At 44.9% G+C, this 19299-nt stretch overlaps 1 protein-coding gene across 2 annotated transcripts in view; it reads left to right on the top strand.

Annotated features, from left to right (window-relative positions):
- Window positions 1–19299, top strand: part of ARL13B (ARF like GTPase 13B) — an 836406-nt gene that overhangs the window by 7662 nt on the left and 809445 nt on the right. The gene's annotated exons all lie outside the window — the stretch shown is intronic.

The raw sequence follows: 19299 nt of genomic DNA, 5'->3' as shown, positions 1-19299 counted from the left end.
TCCAAAAGTGACTTCTAGGCAGGTAAAGACAGAACGGCACTGGACATGGACACACTCCTGTGGGCCCCTGCTTTATGTAACTAAACAGTGGAAAAAAAGGAACTGATTTGCCTCAAACCTATTTATTTGTGAATACCCCCACTTTACCCCCCACTTTACACAGACATGGGCACAATCTGCTGCTTCCCACACCATTTCCCAAAGGAAACCCAGTGCCGAGCATAGGAAGCCATAGTGCAAGGCCTCCTGGCATTCTGAATAGATAAAGAAATGGCAGCAGAACAGCTTTGAAACTAGAAAGGAGGGGGAGAAGGAGGATAAACTAAACTAGGCCGGCCTCCAGTCTATATCAGAAAATAAGGAACCCCCTGTAAAGGGTTCAGAGACCTAGTTTATGTGTATGGTAACTGCTAAACTTTAACAGTGTTTGCCAAAATGAGAAAGAAAAATGTCTTTCTAGAGTCCCCTCACTCACCGGGGTTTCCCCACGGTGACATGCTTCATCATTGGGGCTTCCCAGTTCTCTACGAAAAGGGGCGTGCTGCGACTAGCGGACTACGCAGGAGCACTATTATTGTGACGGGCTATGTGTGGTGCAAAGTGTGGTGATGGTGGAGTGGGTGTGTGATTAAAAATACCGTGCTAGTGGGCCTCAACAATTTATTCTGCTCCTAGTTTGGTATATTAAAAAGGGGTGACACTGTTATCTGGCCTTAAGTTAGGGCTAGATCAGTGTTCAGTGGTCGACATGTTTCAAGCTCCCCCAAGCTTTTCATCAGGACCATACAGGGTCCAGCCCTGTATTTTCCATTCCTATATTTAAATAAATAAAAAAAATTGTCTCAATACAATATCTTTACGCTGTTAACTAATAAACATGCGTATTGCATACATACGATTTTGTATCTTATTGGTGCATATGAATAGGTGCTAATTTGCACTTCATGGTATCAGGCGAGGGCAGGATCACCTCGTGGAATATAGGAGTGGAAAATACAGGGCTGGACCCTGTATGGTCTTGATGAAAAGCTTGGGGGAGCTTGAAACATGTCGACCACTGAACACTGATCTAGCCCTAACTTAAGGCCAGATAACAGTGTCAGTGTCAATAATAGTGCTCCTGCGTAGTCCGCTAGTCGCAGCACGCCCCTTTTCGTAGAGAACTGGGAAGCCCCAATGATGAAGCATGTCACCGTGGGGAAACCCCGGTGAGTGAGGGGACTCTAGAAAGAAATTTTTCTTTCTCATTTTGGCAAACACTGTTAAAGTTTAGCAGTTACCATACACATAAACTAGGTCTCTGAACCCTTTACAGGGAGCAGAACAGCTTTGACCATAAATCCACTTTGGTTCATCTCAAGTTGACGGCTTGGAGACAGAGACTCTTCCTTTAAGAACTGTGAAGATGAGAGGAGATTATCTTGTGGGCAGCACCCACTCCCTGGCCCTCCTCATCTTCTCTAGAAGAGGAAACCAAGAAGAGTGTCCCCATGCCGGAGCAAGCAGGACTACCTGAGCTCCTTCCATCCTCACCCTGAGCAGAAACTTCTGGATCAAAGGAAAAGGGAAATCAAACGGAAGGCCTCAAGACAGGACATCTATCTTACAGGTTGAAGCTTCTCTCGCTCTAGAGCAAAACTGGAGAAGCAGAGCATTGCTGGAAGACTTAAACCGACCCACCACTGGACACCACCATCATTGACAAATCAGACTGAACAATCTTGGAGAGGGACAAAAGTTGTGAGAGGGGGGTAATCATCCTGCTCAACACATCCGCCCGGAAGTTCAGAAGACCCTGAATATAAACCGCCATCAGAGACAGGTGATTAGTCTCCCCCTATGAGCAAATACAATTCGAAATGAGGGATAGGGTCCAGTCCCTCGTCCGTTCCTGCCAGTTGATGTAGGACTTTGCTGTTGTATTGTCTGTGTGACCAGGACCATCTTGTGCAGAATCCATGGGGAGAAGGCCAGGAGAGATAATCAAATGGCTTAGAGGTCCCTAAAGTTTGCTGATCTGACACTTTGAAAGACTGACCACAGTCTCTGTCCCTGATGTGAAGATATCCAAGCTCCCCATCCCCCTTGCTCACATCTGTAGTAATTATGACAGAAAGGAGAGGACATGAGGGCACCCCTTCAGAAGATTAAATGGATGCAACCACCAAGCCACTTCCTGCCTCATGACCTTTGACACAGAAAAATGGAGAGACCTATCCTGCGAGGTGGGATCCCAGGACTGAAGCAGACAGCGAATGAGGATGTTCAGATAAAAGCGAGCCCAGGAAACCAAAAACAGTGTCTGCCAAATCCCCCATAGCTCACACCCAGTTCAACATCAGTGAAAGGGGATCCATCATAATGTTTAAAGGTTTGAGAGAGACTCCCTTTGACACCAAGGGAATAGGGTACTTCAACTTTTTCCCTAGTGTACCTATACAAGACAACAGTTTATCGTTAGAAATGATTAGCAGACCTCATATAGACCCACTATCCACATTCACTACCTAATCACTATGACAACAGCAATGTAGTACATCATTTATTGTTTATAAAAAATACATTAGTACATGTACAGTTAATTTGTTAAAAAGCCTCGCATTTGAGAGCTGGATCATAAAATTATGCAAAACACAATATGTTAAAATACAATCTATAATACATTTCAAAATCGAAAACAATCCATTTGCACTCATAAAATTCAAAGATAAGAACGAAAGGAGGATGAGAACAGAAAAAGGAGAGACATATACATGACACAAAACTTGTCAATGAACATTGCACGTTATGAGACTAAATATACACCTAGTCCTGACAATCTTTAAGCATTTCGCTATTTGTAACATTACACAACATTAAGTTTATTATAACTTTTTATGATCTTTGTAAAAACGGAGCCTATTTTACCTCTCACATGATCCATCATAATGCCCTGTATATGGTATTGAATATGTTTGCATCCTGTTGGCTGAAGCATGACCACACCCAGGCCGATGTAAAATCTGGCTTTGATGAAAACATAATCCGCTACTGGAAGCAATTTTTAAATTTCTGGGTGTGGATAAGAAATCTGTGAGATGACAACACCTGGACTACTCAATTTACATAGTCTTTTGCTTGACTGGCTGAATCAGCAGACACCAGACAATCGTCCAGATATGACTGGAGTCAAATTCCTTGATGATGAAGCAGAAACATCAATGTAGCCAGAACCTTTGTGAAAACCAGTGAGGCAGATTTCAACCCAAATTGAACCGCACAAATTGACAGTGGGAGCCCCCACCTCGAAATGGTGAAACTTCTGATGTGCGTGATGAATATGCATGTGCAAGTTAGCGTCCTGAAAATCGATGGTGTCCCGAAAATCCTGAAGAGGAACAAGTGGAATGAGTTTTGCAAACCGCCCTGCACAAAATACACAATACTGAGCCATTGGTTGAGTCTTTTCAAATTGAGGACTTATGAGACCTTCTGAAGGCCTTTTACACCTGAAACAGAATGGAATACACCCCCCTTGGCTCTGCTTTTCCGGGAGAACAAGATAAATTGCTGCCTTCAACAGCCACACCGTTCTCCTGTCCCACAAGGCTTTCCTCTTGACCGGATTTCTGGGGACAGTAGTAGAGATTCATCCCGAGTCTGGAGGCAGAGTTGAACTGAAGTATCTGTTCTGAATGATGCTCCGAACCCTGTGATCTGTGATGGATGCTTTCCACTGAGGAAAAAAGCCTTTGAGCCTTCCTCCCACCACATACAAGGCCGGAGATTCGGAATAGTCCGGATCACTATGTTGAGGGTCCCGCATTATTGGACCCATCCTGAGACCTCGCTGGTTTACTGGGCTAGTAATTGCGACATTTTGGAAAGTACAACTTATACTCTTTTAAGATTATCTTCAGATTTCCTAGAGAAGGATTTGTAGGTCCTCCCAGAAGAGGACTTATATGACCAGGAATATTTCTTGTTTTTAAAAAGCTTTCTCATCCTGTCATCCAACTGGTCACCGAAGAGCTTCTTGCCCTCAAATGAAAGCTTCATCAGGGCAGTTTTCTCCGAAAGGTCAGCCGTCCAATCACGGAGCCATAGATGTTGACGAGCCATCACCACTAAAATAGAAGCAACAGTTGGAGCTTTGATGGTATCAGCGGAAACATCTGGTAATATATTTGACTGCTGTTCCATCTGTACTAAAATCTTTTTTCTTCTTGTAACATGTTTTTATTCAGTAATCGCTCAGTATAAAATACTACAGAATTTCACATAGAAGATCGTCACAAAAGACACTGCTTCATAACCCTATGCAGTCACCATTAACAGCAGTGGCAGCAAAAGACCAGCCAGTGTTCTTCTTGCCCGGGTGTTCGTATGTAAGGAGAGATCAGTGGAATCGAGGACACAGAGTCTCTATGTTGGCAAGTCATCCCCACATGTGGGGCGGGCCCGGGAGGCAGGATTTAGATGACCTAGGAGATTTGGAGCCCAACCCACCAAAACCTTCTAACCTGACATACAGCTGTTGTAGTAACTGCAGAGAGAGAGACTCATTCCCGATCAGTCCCTGCGGATGTGTATATGATTATACGTGCTCTCTCACTCCTCCACTTTCAACCGCCCACACAAACTCGGCTGCACACAATTAACACCTTGGCTGCTTTGACTTTTCCCCTCCTGTGCTGCAGATCCATGAAATCCATTGTTCATGACGAGCTCAGCTCGTCATGAGCACATGAGCAGTGTACTGCAAGACGAGCTGAGCTCGTCATGAGCAGGGAAGGGGTTAAAGGATAGGGGAATCTGCGATTGAAGACCCTAGGGACACAGCTGACTCCATGACCTGCGAATGACCAGAGGGTGCAGCTTGTTGCAACGCCTCAGCCAACAGACCTTCCAATATACCACCCTGTACCTGCAGGTCCCTCTCTGCATGCTCATCTGTAAAAAAACAATTTTAGCCATCTCTCCTCTGCCACACCCCACTTGCGCAAGTCTGCCCGCCATCTGACGGTGGGGGCTGTGACACGTCCAATGTACTGCAATGCGATGCTTGGCCAGCACCAGTCCAAGCAGTGCAAATCTATGTTGCTTTTGTGTCTGTTTTTGGGGTTGCCAACACGCCCAGCATGCAGTTTAACTGAGGGCTTGATCTAGACTCTGGTGACCTCCTATAGTTCGCATAATATCCCGTCCCAATAAATCCACAGCCTTGCGCAGCCCCAAGTCGCATGAAGACGTTTATTGTTGTTGTTAATTGTGTCTCCATTCCGCACTGATGGCACGCAGGGGAGCTCACCACAGTGAATCTATGCAGTTGCTGAGGTGTCAGATGGGTACGTTGCAAGTAGTGGAAATGCGTGAGTTTGAAGCGGATGTTGCTGGCCCCCTCGCGGACTTGTGCACATGCACATCTCCACTGACCATCCATAAGGGGCAGCGGCAGGTCTGTTGACCATCTGTCACTAATCCTACATAATGTCCACCCTAGGGTCCGCATTCAGGGACTTGTAAATGAGTGAGATCATCCCTCTGGTAGTGGCTGGGTCAGGCAAAACTGTAGTGCTTGCGAGTCCTCCGGCTCTGCCAGGAAAGTAGCCCATATCTCGCGGGCCGTGCGTGATATATTGACATACTACTATAGGAATCCACCGGGTCGTAGCTGATAGCATTCCCTGACCTCATCCAATGTGAAAAATTTGCCGTTCAGGTAAAGTTTTCCAGCTGTAGAGCACCCTTCCCTAGCGTACCATTGCGTGAGATTCATCACTGCTTATGTCTGTAGAAAAAAGGGTAACCATCTAAGGGGCAACATTCTAGCATATGAGCCCTGCAAAACACCAGAGTGACCACCTGTTCCATACCTCTGTAACAAGGTGGAGTATAAACTGGCAGTTGTCTGGGACCCCTGAACCTTTCAACCGACACCCCGGAAGATCCTCCACCTCGCCCCACTCCACTAGTAAGTCCTCCTCTTCATTCGAGCCCTCTGAGAAGCACTGCGCAGCGTACTGTAGTGCTACCGTAAAGTAGTACAGTCACAAGTCCAGAAGACCCCGGCCCATCCAGCTTGAGCACCTTCAACTTCACCTTGTTCTGCCCGCCAGCCCACACCAGGGATATCAGAAGACTGATCTGTACCAAAATCTGATACATCCACTCCTTCTTGCATCATTTCTACCAGATAGTCAAAATCTTTCACCAAAAACTGTAAAATTAAAGCAGCATTGGGAGGTGTACACCCACCTTCTTGTCTATAGTGCCCGATGGTGAACACTCCTCAGGGTTCAAGTAAGACCTGATCAGCAAGTGAGCTAAAATAGAGTCCACTTTAATGGCCTGGTACAACTTCTGCCTCCTCCAACTAATGACATTTTAGCAGAAGCGTATTAATCTGCTATTGATCCAGCTCTTTCCAACCCCTAAAAATGGTCTCCTTGGTTTTTGGATGGAAAGAACAGCCACAGGAGCCTTTTTGGAAAATTGAAGTAAGAGACCACAAGCACGCTCTTCAGCAGGGACCTAAATTGTTCGGTATGTCTAATAATATGGCCCCCAATTATTCTCTGGAAATAAACATCCCACCAGAGGAACTGGAGCTCTCTGGCACAGAGTCACTGTATCGGAGGATAGAACCACAGACCTCTTCTTCCTGGGATGAGAAGGCTTGGCAGCTAAAGCCTTTGCCATTCCTAGTCAATCATAGAATGAACTTGCCCAGCCGTCAATCTTTCCTCCGTGTCAGGAGAGCGACTGGTCTGCTGCTCAGACACCTCTCCCGCCTCACCCTCAGAGGGAGAAGAACTCCTTCGCTTATTTCACCTTTTCTCCCTCCATTTGCAGACACCAAAAAGTGAAAAAGCAGACCTTATATAAGACCTGCAAATTATCATAGCCCAATAACGAAGACCGATACAGGCCACCAATGGAGAAAAATGAAAGCACAGCAGGCTAACCCTAAAAGGCCACCGCATAGCTAGAGCCCAATAGGAGTGCCCCCCACTTATCTGCCATTCCACCCTACCAGTATGGAAGAGCATAGCTGTCCCCAGCTGTACAGCAAAATCCCTTGCTTGGAGAGCCATCGCTCGTTCCAAAGAGGAAGTTCCTCATAGTGCTGCTGTGTAGCAGAGACGCTGCCCTCCACAATCAGGAAGTGCCCCAGAGCGCAGGTGCATATTGAGCCACTCATGGGATCTCTGCTCCTGCCGCGGTAGCTGCTTGTCAGTCTGAAGACCGGCCCGGGCCCTGCCCACATTGAGTCTCGCTGGTGGGGGAAGAACACCACTATCTTGTTGCACTGTAGGGCACCCACCCTCAGAATGAGATGATGAAGAATTACAGGAAAGAGGGGGGGGGGGGTCTTTTATGCTGGGAAAATATTGCGGGGGAGGCACAGTGGGCCTCAACATGCAAGGGTGACAGGCGAGAGGGACAAGGGGGTAATTGCACTATGAGTTGAAAGGTAGTGGTGTACCAATATTTCATTGCCACTGGACCCTTTTAACAGCATTGAAAGGTGGAGAGGTATGATCTCTCTTATATACATCCCCTGAACATTAGACTGGGCCATGTAGTTATCAGAAAGTATCCTAGCTGGTGTACAAGGCTTACACTAACCACTTGATACACAGCAAATCTGCTAAATTAAATATAGATGAGCTCATCAAACTTCCTTATAGTGAAGACAAGGGGTGAAAGGGTTAGAGGTTGCTAGACCTTGCTAATGGTAGAAGTTGGGGTGCTGAGCTGTCCTGTAGAATGGGATACCCCTGTCCATTAAAGCATAATCCATAGGAAGTTGTTGAACAGAGCTCAAGAAGTCTTCGGTTTTGTGCAAAGTAATATTTAATCCTTCTCGTTGGATAGGGTTTCAACGCATGTGAGTAATGTCATGAGGTTGTTTATGAAATTGCTTACAGAGTACTTCTTGATTCCAGAAAACCTATGTGAATTACATAATATATTATAAAGCTACTCGGCTCTGTCCTATAACTTCAGTGCATCAAAAATCCTTGTACTAATTAACTTGAAATTGTTTGGTCTAGACACTAATACTGGTATCTGGTTTCTAGGCAGGTGTTTGCTACCTAGCACAAGCTGTAGATTGTTTGCTGTCATTGGTGTCTTCCTGTCAAGCACTCCCTAGCAAGAAACCAAAAGCAACATCTTAAGCCAAGAGTGGTAACAAAGTGCTATTCCTTAATCAACTGTCAGTAACTCCACACTGTAGCTCCGTCTTTACTCCATCCATACTATATTAATCTGCAACAGCTTTCTTCGGTAGGTACAACATTAGGCCAACTGGGGCTAGTTAATTCATTGTTTGTTTATTAACATATTCTCAGTTTGGCTCTTCTACTAGAAGTATGTTCAGAGAGAGCCCTTAAAAAAAGTTATCCCGTTTGGATGCGGATGTACCGCATCTTTGAGATATTGCTAGTATGGGTGGGATGGACATGGAGTGCAAAAATAAAAAAATGCATTTTCATGGTTTTATATAGCATAGACCTTGTCCGCTAATTTTAAAGCATTTTTCACTGCAACACTTTTTAATGCACACACTGTTGTATTAAAATTACCATTTGGCAATCTCATAAAGTACTTTGAATTCTGGTTTTCATATATTCAAATATTACAGGACATTGTTGCTGTTTTAATTTCTAAATTAGCGTACAGGCCAATATGCTGATATATTACAACATGGTATTTTTGTTATCCCAAGATTTTTACCTTTGTTGCTCTGGGAAGAGCTCTGAGCATAATACCAGTTGCTAATAATATTCAGTAGCTCTCCACTTGGGGAGCCATTTAGTGATTAAAGTACTGGGTTTAGAAGTCTGACCTCTTCAAGCTGAAGAGCAGATACATTTCTGAATTCAAAGTTGCATTTGGAAGAGTTCATCTTTCTTTTGATAAACCTACAAGCTAGGTGCTGGAACCAGTATGGATTGCTGTGCTCTGTTGGCAGTAGTATCAAATGCTTTTGTGAAGTATGTTAGTACTACAATGCACTATTTGCCCTTATATAGAACTTTGAGAACATCGAATGTTAATTTTATTCTGGCTGTTTCTGTGCCAGAATCTTATTTAAGTCTTGAATAGTTGGTGTCCTGAAGACCATTTTTAAAGGTATTTCTTAAGGTGGGCATTCCTATGCTTTCAATAGCTTTCCCCAGAAATGGAAGTACAGTTACTTGACTGACTTTGTAGTAATCTTTTGTCTCTAGAGCGATTTGGCGAAGGGAATTTACTTACCCTTTTTTTGAAATGGGGGAAAATCCAGTTTTCGGGAAGTTATTTAGAATGTATGATCAATATAAGATGATGGGTAAATATTTGTTCATGCTAGCGGGTAAAGTGTAGTCTGAATGGAAAGAGTACCTTAATTTGTTCAGCGTTTTCGACAGATTGTTGGCAGACCTATATAAATGAAATAATTTAATGTTCGAGCGATATGAGCTGCAGATCACACACTACGCATAAATCGCCATCTGTTGTTGGGCCCAGATGTTTGCAGTTTGTTATTGTCTTGGAACAAGTCTTTGGAAGTCATGAGCTAGGTGATTACTCCTTTGGACAATAGCGCGCATGGTCATCGACTCCATCTTCAGATTGTTTTTACTGCCATCGTGCTCGGATGTGTTTGGCGCGCTCAAGTTCGGTATCGTTACCGATTTTAGTTTTCTACAAGCAATCCTTTACCCTTTCTTTGGTATTGTGTTCGATCGAGTTTCCCATTTGACGCGCATCTCTACAAACTTCAATTCTTTGGTTCCGGTCGTCGACGCAGGCCTTCGGGCATATCTGCGCCATCAGGTCCTTTTGGCTCATGGAAAGGACTCCTTTAAAAAAATGTCCTCAATGTGGATCCAAGTTTCCACATGCGGATCTTTGAAGTGTGTAACCTCTGCCTTTCAACAGAACACAAGGTCAAAGACTGTCCAGCTTGTGCCTCTTTCTGCTCCAAGAAAACAATACAGGATCGCCTGGCTTGAAGAAGCATGGCTCGATCATCAACATCGATACCGGTCGATATCTTCGAAGAAGGCATCAATATACCGGAGCAGGAGAGGATCAAAGAGGGCAACATTAGTACCTCCGAAGCTGACGTCTCAGACGTTGAAGACATCACTCCAGGGCAGCGGGTTGTAAGTACTGACGTCGACTCTTCTACCAACCATCCATAAAAAGGCTTCGGTGACACTTTCACCTTCGGGCCTAGGTGCACACCGGGACAAAGCTTCCCACGCCCCGCCTTCAGGCCAGAAAAAGAAAAAAAAACACACAAGCCTTCAGACCACTCTGCATCGTGCTAACCTACCGTGGGTACCAAAACCCTATCCTGGGCATCGACAAAAAAAGAGAAACCACTGTCTTCATCCGCACCGAAGCCTGGTTCCACATCGGCGCACTCTGCACCGAAATTCACTAACACTGCACCTTCGGATCTGAAAAAATCATCTGAACCAAGGAAACAACCGGTTCTGAAAACCCCAAGTAAACCTTCGGAACCCAAGAAAACTCCTGATTCCAAAGCTAAAGAGCATAAGACAACTCCAAAACTTGTGCCACATAAACACTGTGACCCGAGAAAATCGTCACCGAAGCAGCACACTCCAGAGGAGGAGCTTTTTCGACCTGACCCAACTCAAACTCTTGAAATAGACCCAGAAACAGGTCACCTTACATTTAGTCCATCCGAAAAAAAGGGAAATGGACAAACCTGCACCGCCTCCACTCCCTTTAAAGAAAAGGGACATTGCCACTTCTCCTTTAAGGATTCCTTCTCCACCTCCTCCTCTACAACACATCTCTCCTATCCCATCACCCTCACAATCTTCTCTACCTCCTGATAATGACACCTCTGGGGCGGAAGGGGATGCAGAATCTTTAGGGGAACCTAGTCATCAATCTATCCCAAATGACCCATGGGAAAATTATGGCACACCAGATGTTCCTAATATACCACAAGAGGATGTCTACCCATCTAGACCATTACCCCAAGAGGACACTATAGGATTCACTCAGCTTATACACAGAGCTGCAGAATACCACAGTGTACATTTACACACAGACACTATAGAAAAATTTTCTCATGGACACTTTTGCACCATCTCAAAGGTCCACTTCCATTCTCCCAATATTAAAAGGGGTAATCCAACACGCCCCTGAAGTCTTTAAATATCCTGTAAGGGCTAGAGTCATTAACCCCTGAGTGGAAAAGAAATAAAAGTATGCCCCAACTGACCCTGTTTACATTAAAGGCCAACTTCCCTTAGATTCCTTGGTAGTCTCAAACGCCAGGAAAAGGGCTAACTCCCAGATCTTAGGCGATGCTCCACCTCCTGATAAGGAGTCAAAACTGTTGGACGCATCTGGTAAAAGAACAGCGTCCCAAGCAGCCAACATATGAAGAATTGCCAACACACAGGCCTTTCTGGCTAGGTACGATAGGGCGTACTATGATGCACTAGAGGCCCTACTACAACATCTTCCATATCAATATAAAACAAGGGCCAATGATCTCATCCAGGAAGTTAAACTTATAACAAATACCCCAGTTCAATGTGCTCTGGATGATGCAGACACAGCCTCCCAAGCTATTAATACAAGTATTCTTTTGCACAGACATGCCTGGCTATGGATTTCGGGATTCAAACCAGAGGTTCAAACTACCATACTACACCAACCCTTTGACCACGAGCATTTATTTGGACCTACGGTTGATTCATCTTTAGAGAAAATGAAAAAAGATAGATGCTGTCAAATCAATGGAAGCTTTGCAATTGCAAGCTCCCAGAGGTTCCTTTCGTTGCTCCTCTTATCGGGGCGCCTCTAGTAACACTGAGAACTCCTCCACCTCCTATAAAAGTCCCACACAGTCCTCCTCTACCAGAGATTATTAAAGAGGAGGCTACAGGGGCAATAACAACAAAGGTAGAGGCAAAACTACCAATACTCGCACTGCCTCCACCTCCAAACAATGACTTCCCGTTACTTCCCCCGGACCATTCTACTCCGGTCGGGGGAAGATTGATTGAGGTTCCTACCTGTCTGGAACAACATTACCACGGACCGGAGGGTGAGACAAATCGTCCAATCCGTTTTTGCCTGGAGCTCACTTCAACTCTCCCAAACTGCGCCCAATGTCAACAGAGCATTTAACGCTTCTAAAACAAGAAGTGTCTTTCCCTCCTACAAAAACATGCAATAGAACCAGTTCCCCTGCATTATTCTCATTCCAAAGGAGGATGGAATCCAGAGGCCCATCTTGGACCTCAGACCATTAAACCTATACATACAATCAGACCATTTTCATATTCACTCTTCAACAGGTCCTTCCTCTACTCAAACAAGGCGATTTCCTTGCCACCATAGATCTCAAGGACCCCTACTTTCCCATTCACCCTGTTCACAGGAAATATCTTTGATTTGTAGTGGACGGTCAGTATTACCAGTTCAAGGATCTCCCATTCGGAGTCACCACAGCACCCAGAGTCTTCACAAAATGTCTAGCAGTGGTAGCACCCCACTTAAGAAGACCGCAAATTCACGTCTTCCCATACTTGGACGACTGGCTCATAAAAGCCAAGTTGCATACCCAGGGTGTTAATCACAGACACCACAATCCAACTACTTCGGGTTTACAATAAACCTCCCAAAGTCTCACCTCCAACCGCCCCACATACAACAATATCTAGGTGCCACAATAGGCGCCTCAAAAGGCCTTGATAGCCAGGCTAGCAAGCATGCAGGCCCTTATAACAAAATTCCAACCGCAGCACTCACTTCCAGCTCGGGTGTTTATGCAACTAATAGGGATGATGGCCTTTTGTATATTCATAGTACCTCATGCAAGACTCCAGATGAGCCCCTTACAGGAATGCTTAGCACGTCAGTGGAACCAAGCGCAAGATCAGCTAACAGATCTGGTGTTGGTAGACGGCCGCACACATCGCTCTCTGCAGTGGTGGAACACCCAAAACCTTTCCAAAGGGCGACCATTCCTAGATCCAGTTCCACAAATTGTGCTAACAGCAGACTCATCACTCACAGGCTGGGGAGCTCATATACTACATCACACCATTCAGGGCTCATGGACACCTCACCAAAAGCTACTCCACATCAATCATTTGGAGCTACTGGCAATATTTCTGGCATTAAAATTATTCCAGAAACACGTATCTGGCAATCTGTCTTAGTCCAGACGGACAATATAACAGCGATGTATTATTTACAAAAACAAGGGGGGACGCACTCTGTGCAGCTCTCTCAACTAGCACAGAGCATATGGAGATGGGCTATTCCTCAAACATATTCCTTTTAGCCTAACACCTTCCAGGGATATAGAATTAGATGGCAGATCTGTTAAGTTGTCTGACACAACAGATTCACAAGTGGGAACTTCATCCACAAGTCCTTCAACTTTTTTTCCAAATGTGGGGGCATCCAGACATAGATCTCTTCACCACACATTTAAACACAAATTGCCCAAGCTTCGCCGCCAGATATCCACACCCATTGTCCAAAGACAATGCGATATGGATGAATTGGTCAGGCAGATTTGCGTAAGCTTTTCCGCCTCTCCCACTCATTCCATTAGTGGTGCGCAAGCTGCAACAACAGTCACCAACACTGATCCTAGTTGCTACAGCATGGGCCAGACAGCCATGGTACACAACATTGCTGGAACTATCAGTAGTCCCGCACCAAAAACTACCCCTCTCCCCACAACTCTTAACACAAAACTGTGGAGAGATCAGACATCCAGGTTCAGCACAGCTCTAGGGATCTGGCTCCTGAAGTCCTAGAAATTGGTTACCTCCGTCTTCCACCTGTTTGTATGAACATTATCAAAGAGGCTAGGCGCCCTACCACTAGAGCCTGCTATGCAGCCAAGTGGAATAAGATTTATGATGTACAGCTCCAATAACACAATCAATCTCTAGATGCGTCCATTCAAAACATCATTTGTTACCTGCTGCATCTTCAAAGATGTGATCTAATTGATGTGTATGCTAGATTACATCTCTCTGCCATAGCAGCTTACCTGCACAATAGACAACATTTGTCAAATTCAAATTTCAAATGCTTTATTCGGTATATAAAATATAACCAAATAGCATACAGAAAAAGTACATACAATACATCATAACTTTTTAAAAAGGAATCCGTTATCATATTGGGTCCAAGACATGTACAAGGTATCCACAAAATAAGGTAGATAAAACAATTTATAAAGGAAAGGGTTGAGGTATTTCTCCCAAAATGCATTACAAATGATCAAGTACATTATTACATAATTTCCTTTAGGTAAAGTGACGAAGTGCGTAGTCCCAAAGTTTATCAGATGAGATTGGAATGGCACATAAAACGTTTATAAGTATAATTTCTAAATTAAAAACGTGTTAAAATTCACAATATAAAATGATTTCATCTGATCAATTTAATTTAAAAGGATGGAACCAATACACCAATGGTATACAGATTATGAGGATTACTAAAATCATGATAATGTATATCATAAAATGATAGATTTCCTACTGGAAACACATTTTAAAATGTAGGAGGCTACATGGAAGCAAACATCTGCGCTACTCAAGTCAAACATTAACTGCAAGGCTTCTTTAGTACTTCTTATGTTGGATTTTAAGAATAAAGGCTTTAAGTACAGTTTCCTATAGGGAATATAGAATTTGCAAAAAGCATAAAGCGACAGCAGCTCTGTTTTGATGTCCCATCACATGGGCAAGGCAAAGTGCTACTCCTTCTGATTAGAGGGAAAGACACTAAATGGTGCACAGTGCCGAGTCTCAACCGAGTCAATACAAATAGGTGAGAACTTCTGGTAACAGTTGACCAATATTGTTGGAAACCTTCTATGGTGTTGTGTTCATTATGTTCATTATAGAAGGCATATGTATGTTGGTTTGCATATCAAGTGGACCTAACCTTCTTAGCATTTTCCAGGAACAGATCTTTAAACTCCTTTTTTGAGACCTGGACACCCAATTCTGGATTCAAAAGAGGGTTGTGATCAAAGACTGTCTTAAACCAGAACCGTATGTGCCTGAACCAGGGGATACGCACATTTGTCATTGTTTAAGGTAGCTGCTATTAAAGCATTTATGGAAGGCCTCAAAAGAACAATTCCTCCCAGAGTACCAACCCCTCCAGTGTGTTATCTAAACCTCGTCCTCACTAGATTAATGGGTCCTCCATTCGAACCTCTACATAAATGTGAGCTACAGTTTCTTACATGGAAAGTCGCTTTCCTTGTGGCCATCACATCTCTGAAGAGTCCATGAGATACAGGCACGAACTATTCATAAATCATTTTTTACAACTCCATCATAAAGTGGTTCTCGGAACAAATCCCAAATTCCTTCCTAAAGTTATTTCTCCCTTCCATTTTAATCAATCTGTAGAGTTGCCAGTGTTCTTCTCGCAACCACAAACAGTAGCAGAAAGAGCTCTTCATACACTAGACGTAAAAAGAGCACTTCTTTACTATATTGACCAAACAAAACTTTTTTTTCGCAAAACAAAACAGCTTTTTGTATCTTTCGCTCCACCAAATATAGGCAATCCCATATCAAAGGCTGGAATTGCAAGGTGAATTGTCAAATGTATGCAAAATTGCTATCACAAAGCAAAAGGTACACTTTCTATTTCCCCAAAGCCTATTCTACCCGCAAAATAGGGGCTTCCATGGCATTTTTAGGGAACATTTCCTTTGATATCAACACCTCCTCGACAACGGAGAAACAGCGGCCCTCATCCTCCTCGACCTCTCCGCGGCCTTCGACACTGTCTGCCATCGTACCCTAGTACAACGCCTCAGCAACGTCTGCAGGGCTCGACAAATCCACTCGCCCGCTCGCATTTGCGAGGGAGAATGGATGAGGACGAGCTATTTTTAGGTCCTACTCGCCCTTTCTGGCGAGTAGGAAGTCAAACTAACTTTTGTCCTCTGTCTTTGAAAACAGAGCAAAAGTGACAAGATAACATGATTTAAAGGCATTTTTATTGCTCATTAAGGGAATGAGCAATAAAGATGCCTTTAAATCTTGTTAACTTGTCACCTTTGCTACGTTTTCAGAGACGGAGGTCAAGTGGGTTGCAGTCAGGTCGAGGGGATTTTCCATGGTACTAGACCAGCAGGACTAGTACCATTTTTCGGATTTGTCGAGCCCTGGTCTGAGTCCAGGAGAAGGCACTGGAGTGGATCATCTCCTTCCTCGCCGGAAGGACAGAGTCCGCCTCCCCCCGTTCAGATCTGAAGCCACCGAAGTCATCTGCGGCGTCCCTCAAGGCTCCTCGCTCAGTCCAACCCTCTTCAACGTCTACATGAGCCCCCTCGCAGACATCGCACGCCAGCACAACCTCAACATCAACGCCGACTACACCCAGCTGATCCTCTCCCTTACCAACGACCCCGCCACCGCCAGAGCCAACCTTCACGAAGGGATGAAAGAGGTAGCCGAATGGATGAAGAACAGCCGCCTGAAACTGAACTCAGATAAGACGGAAGTCCTCATCCTGGGATCCTCACCCGCCGCTTGGGACGACTCCTGGTGGCCCCCCGCCCTAGGCAGCGCACCCAAACCAACAGACCACGCACGCAACCTGGGCTTCATCCTGGACTCCTCCCTCTCCATGACCAGACAAGTCAACGCCGTCTCCTCGTCGTGCTTCAACATCCTGCGCATGCTACGTAAGATCTTCCGTTGGATCCCCACCGAGACCAGGAAGACGGTCACCCAGGCCCTCGTCACCAGCCGTCTGGACTACGGCAACAACCTCTACGCCGGAACCACCGCCAAACTCCAGAAGAGACTCCAGCGGATCCAGAACGCCTCAGCATGACTCATCCTGGACATCCCCCGTCGCAGCCACATCTCCGGACACCTGAGAGATCTGCATTGGCTCCCGGTCAACAAGAGAATCACCTTCCGTCTCCTCACCCACGCACACAAAGCCCTACACAGCCAAGGCCCAGGATACCTCAACAGCCGCCTCAACTTCTACGCCCCCAAACGCCAGCTTCGTTCGACCAGCCACGCCCTCGCCGCCGTCCCCGGCATCCGCAGAGCCACCACAGGGGGACGGTCCTTCTCCTACCTCGCCGCCAAGACATGGAACTCCCTCCCCACCCACCTCCGCCTGACCCAGGACCACCTCGCCTTCAGGAAGCAACTAAAGACCTGGTTGTTCGAGCAGTAGCAGATTCCCCCCCACCCCCGCCCCCACCCAGCGCCTTGAGACCCTCTGGGTAAGTAGTGCGCTATATAAATACGATGATTGATTGATTGATATCTGCGAAGCAGCTACATGGTCTACCCTGCACACATTCACTAAACACTATTGTGTAGATGTGCAAGCAAAACAACAAGCTAGTGTGGGCCAGGCTGTACTCAAAACACTATTTCAGACTACTACAACAGATTCTGGTGGTCGCTGCTAAGGGACAGTAGTGCTATGCAATCTATGCCTAGTGTGTGATCTGCAGCTCATATGCCTCGAACGGAAATTGCTACTTACCAGTATGCATCTGTTCTTGGCATGTAGAGCTGCAGATTCACACACGCCCACCCACTACCTTTTATCTATTCCAGTATTATCTTAATTAGATACAACATACATGGACATCTCTTTCTGGTTTTCACAAAACTCAATCATTTCCCTTCTTGGCGAAAAAACACCCTGAAGATGGAGTCAATACTCATGCACACTATTGTCCAAAGGAGGAGTCGCCTATCTCGTGACTTCCAAAGACTTGTTCCAAGATAATAACAAACTGGAAACATCCAGGCCCAACACCAGATGGCGATCTATACATAGTGTGTGAATCTGCAGATCTACATGCCAAGAACAGATGCATACTGGTAAGTTGCATTTTCCTTACTTTGATGTTATACGTGTCTTTAGTATTGTAAGATGTGATCTTGTACAGATCCCTCTGAATTTCATGTGTTTTGTTAAGAAATAAGCAGATTCTTTCCATTTTCTTTCTGAAGTGAATCGGGGACCATGAGATGTTTGCAATGATTTCTGTAGTGATTTTGAGTCTAGGCCACCCCATTTCTGCAATAGTCTATGCTGCGGTTGTTTCCTGTGATATTTTATGATACTTATGTATATGAAAATCTTACATGTTGGTCTTTATTCTGTCTTATAGCATTGAAAGTGTGAGAATGCAAGGTCTCCTATTTTGCACTTTATATAAATGTTCTCTCACTCTGTGGCACACCACCCCAGCTCTTTGTTCTCTATTAACAGAGTTGTAGAATACAGGCATTTTCTAGACCTACATATTTATAAATTTTTAATATGTTGGTTAAAATATAGTTCAGTATTCTGATTAGTATGTAATGGCTCTCTAAAACCAACTTGTGGCTTTTGCAGCTCTCTTGAATTGTGCGAGTGCTGTGTTACTCGATGTGAATGCAGAGGGCATGACAATGGAATGGGCTTAGCAGCTAGGAGTGTAACCTTGATGGGACTCATAATGGCTTCTTGATGAGAGGTTGTCTGAGCACGATTTTGGGCTAGAGCATAGTGTGTAAGCAGTTATGGGTGATTTGAGAGGGCTGAATTATTGATTGCCTTAACCCCATGGCTGCTAAGGCAATTCCCCTCCTGTGCTGGGAATTGCTTTTTTTCATTGTTTTATGACGAGCTGGGCTCGTCATCAGTGTATGAGGAGGCTACACCATGACGAGCCCAGCTCGTCATGAGTGTGGAAGGGGTTAAACACCACATTGCAAAGCTTGTATTTCCCGCCCCCCCCTTCCTCCAACCACCCCCACCCCGTTTGTGGTAGGTAGCTGACCGTCTTGTGTTGATATTAGTGGGTAGATGACGGAGTAAGTTGCGTAATATGCAAGTGGCCAAATCGATGATTCCATCAAGGAGAGTGAAAGTGTATTGCGGTCGAGCTAAGAACAGCTTGTTACATAGTCTGATTTGCTATTGATTAGCTAATTGATAATGTATTTGTCCATCTGGAAGGCTAGCTTGGTCGAGTCTCCTGATGGGGAATCTGTTAGCTGTTGTATTGGAAGTGGTAATTAACTGCATGCTCTTGAAGAGCATACTTATGTTTGTGGCGGAGGATGTGGTTGTCGGGATGGTAGGGAGGAAGGCACCGAGGATGCCGGAGGGATGGGATAATTGATGTAGTTGGTCAGTCAATTAGAAGATCTCCATCTTTATAGAGTTGGGATCAGAATGCCATCCAGTGGCAAATTTCTGTAAGGTAATCCGATGTTTTGATTGGAAGAGGCAGCAGAGTCTGAGAAA

This window comes from Lissotriton vulgaris, chromosome 8 (assembly GCF_964263255.1).
Source record: "Lissotriton vulgaris chromosome 8, aLisVul1.2, whole genome shotgun sequence".
In the NCBI taxonomy this organism is placed as follows: domain Eukaryota; kingdom Metazoa; phylum Chordata; class Amphibia; order Caudata; family Salamandridae; genus Lissotriton; species Lissotriton vulgaris.
Note: the sequence above shows the minus strand (reverse complement) of the source record. Positions and strands in the feature narration are given on the sequence as shown.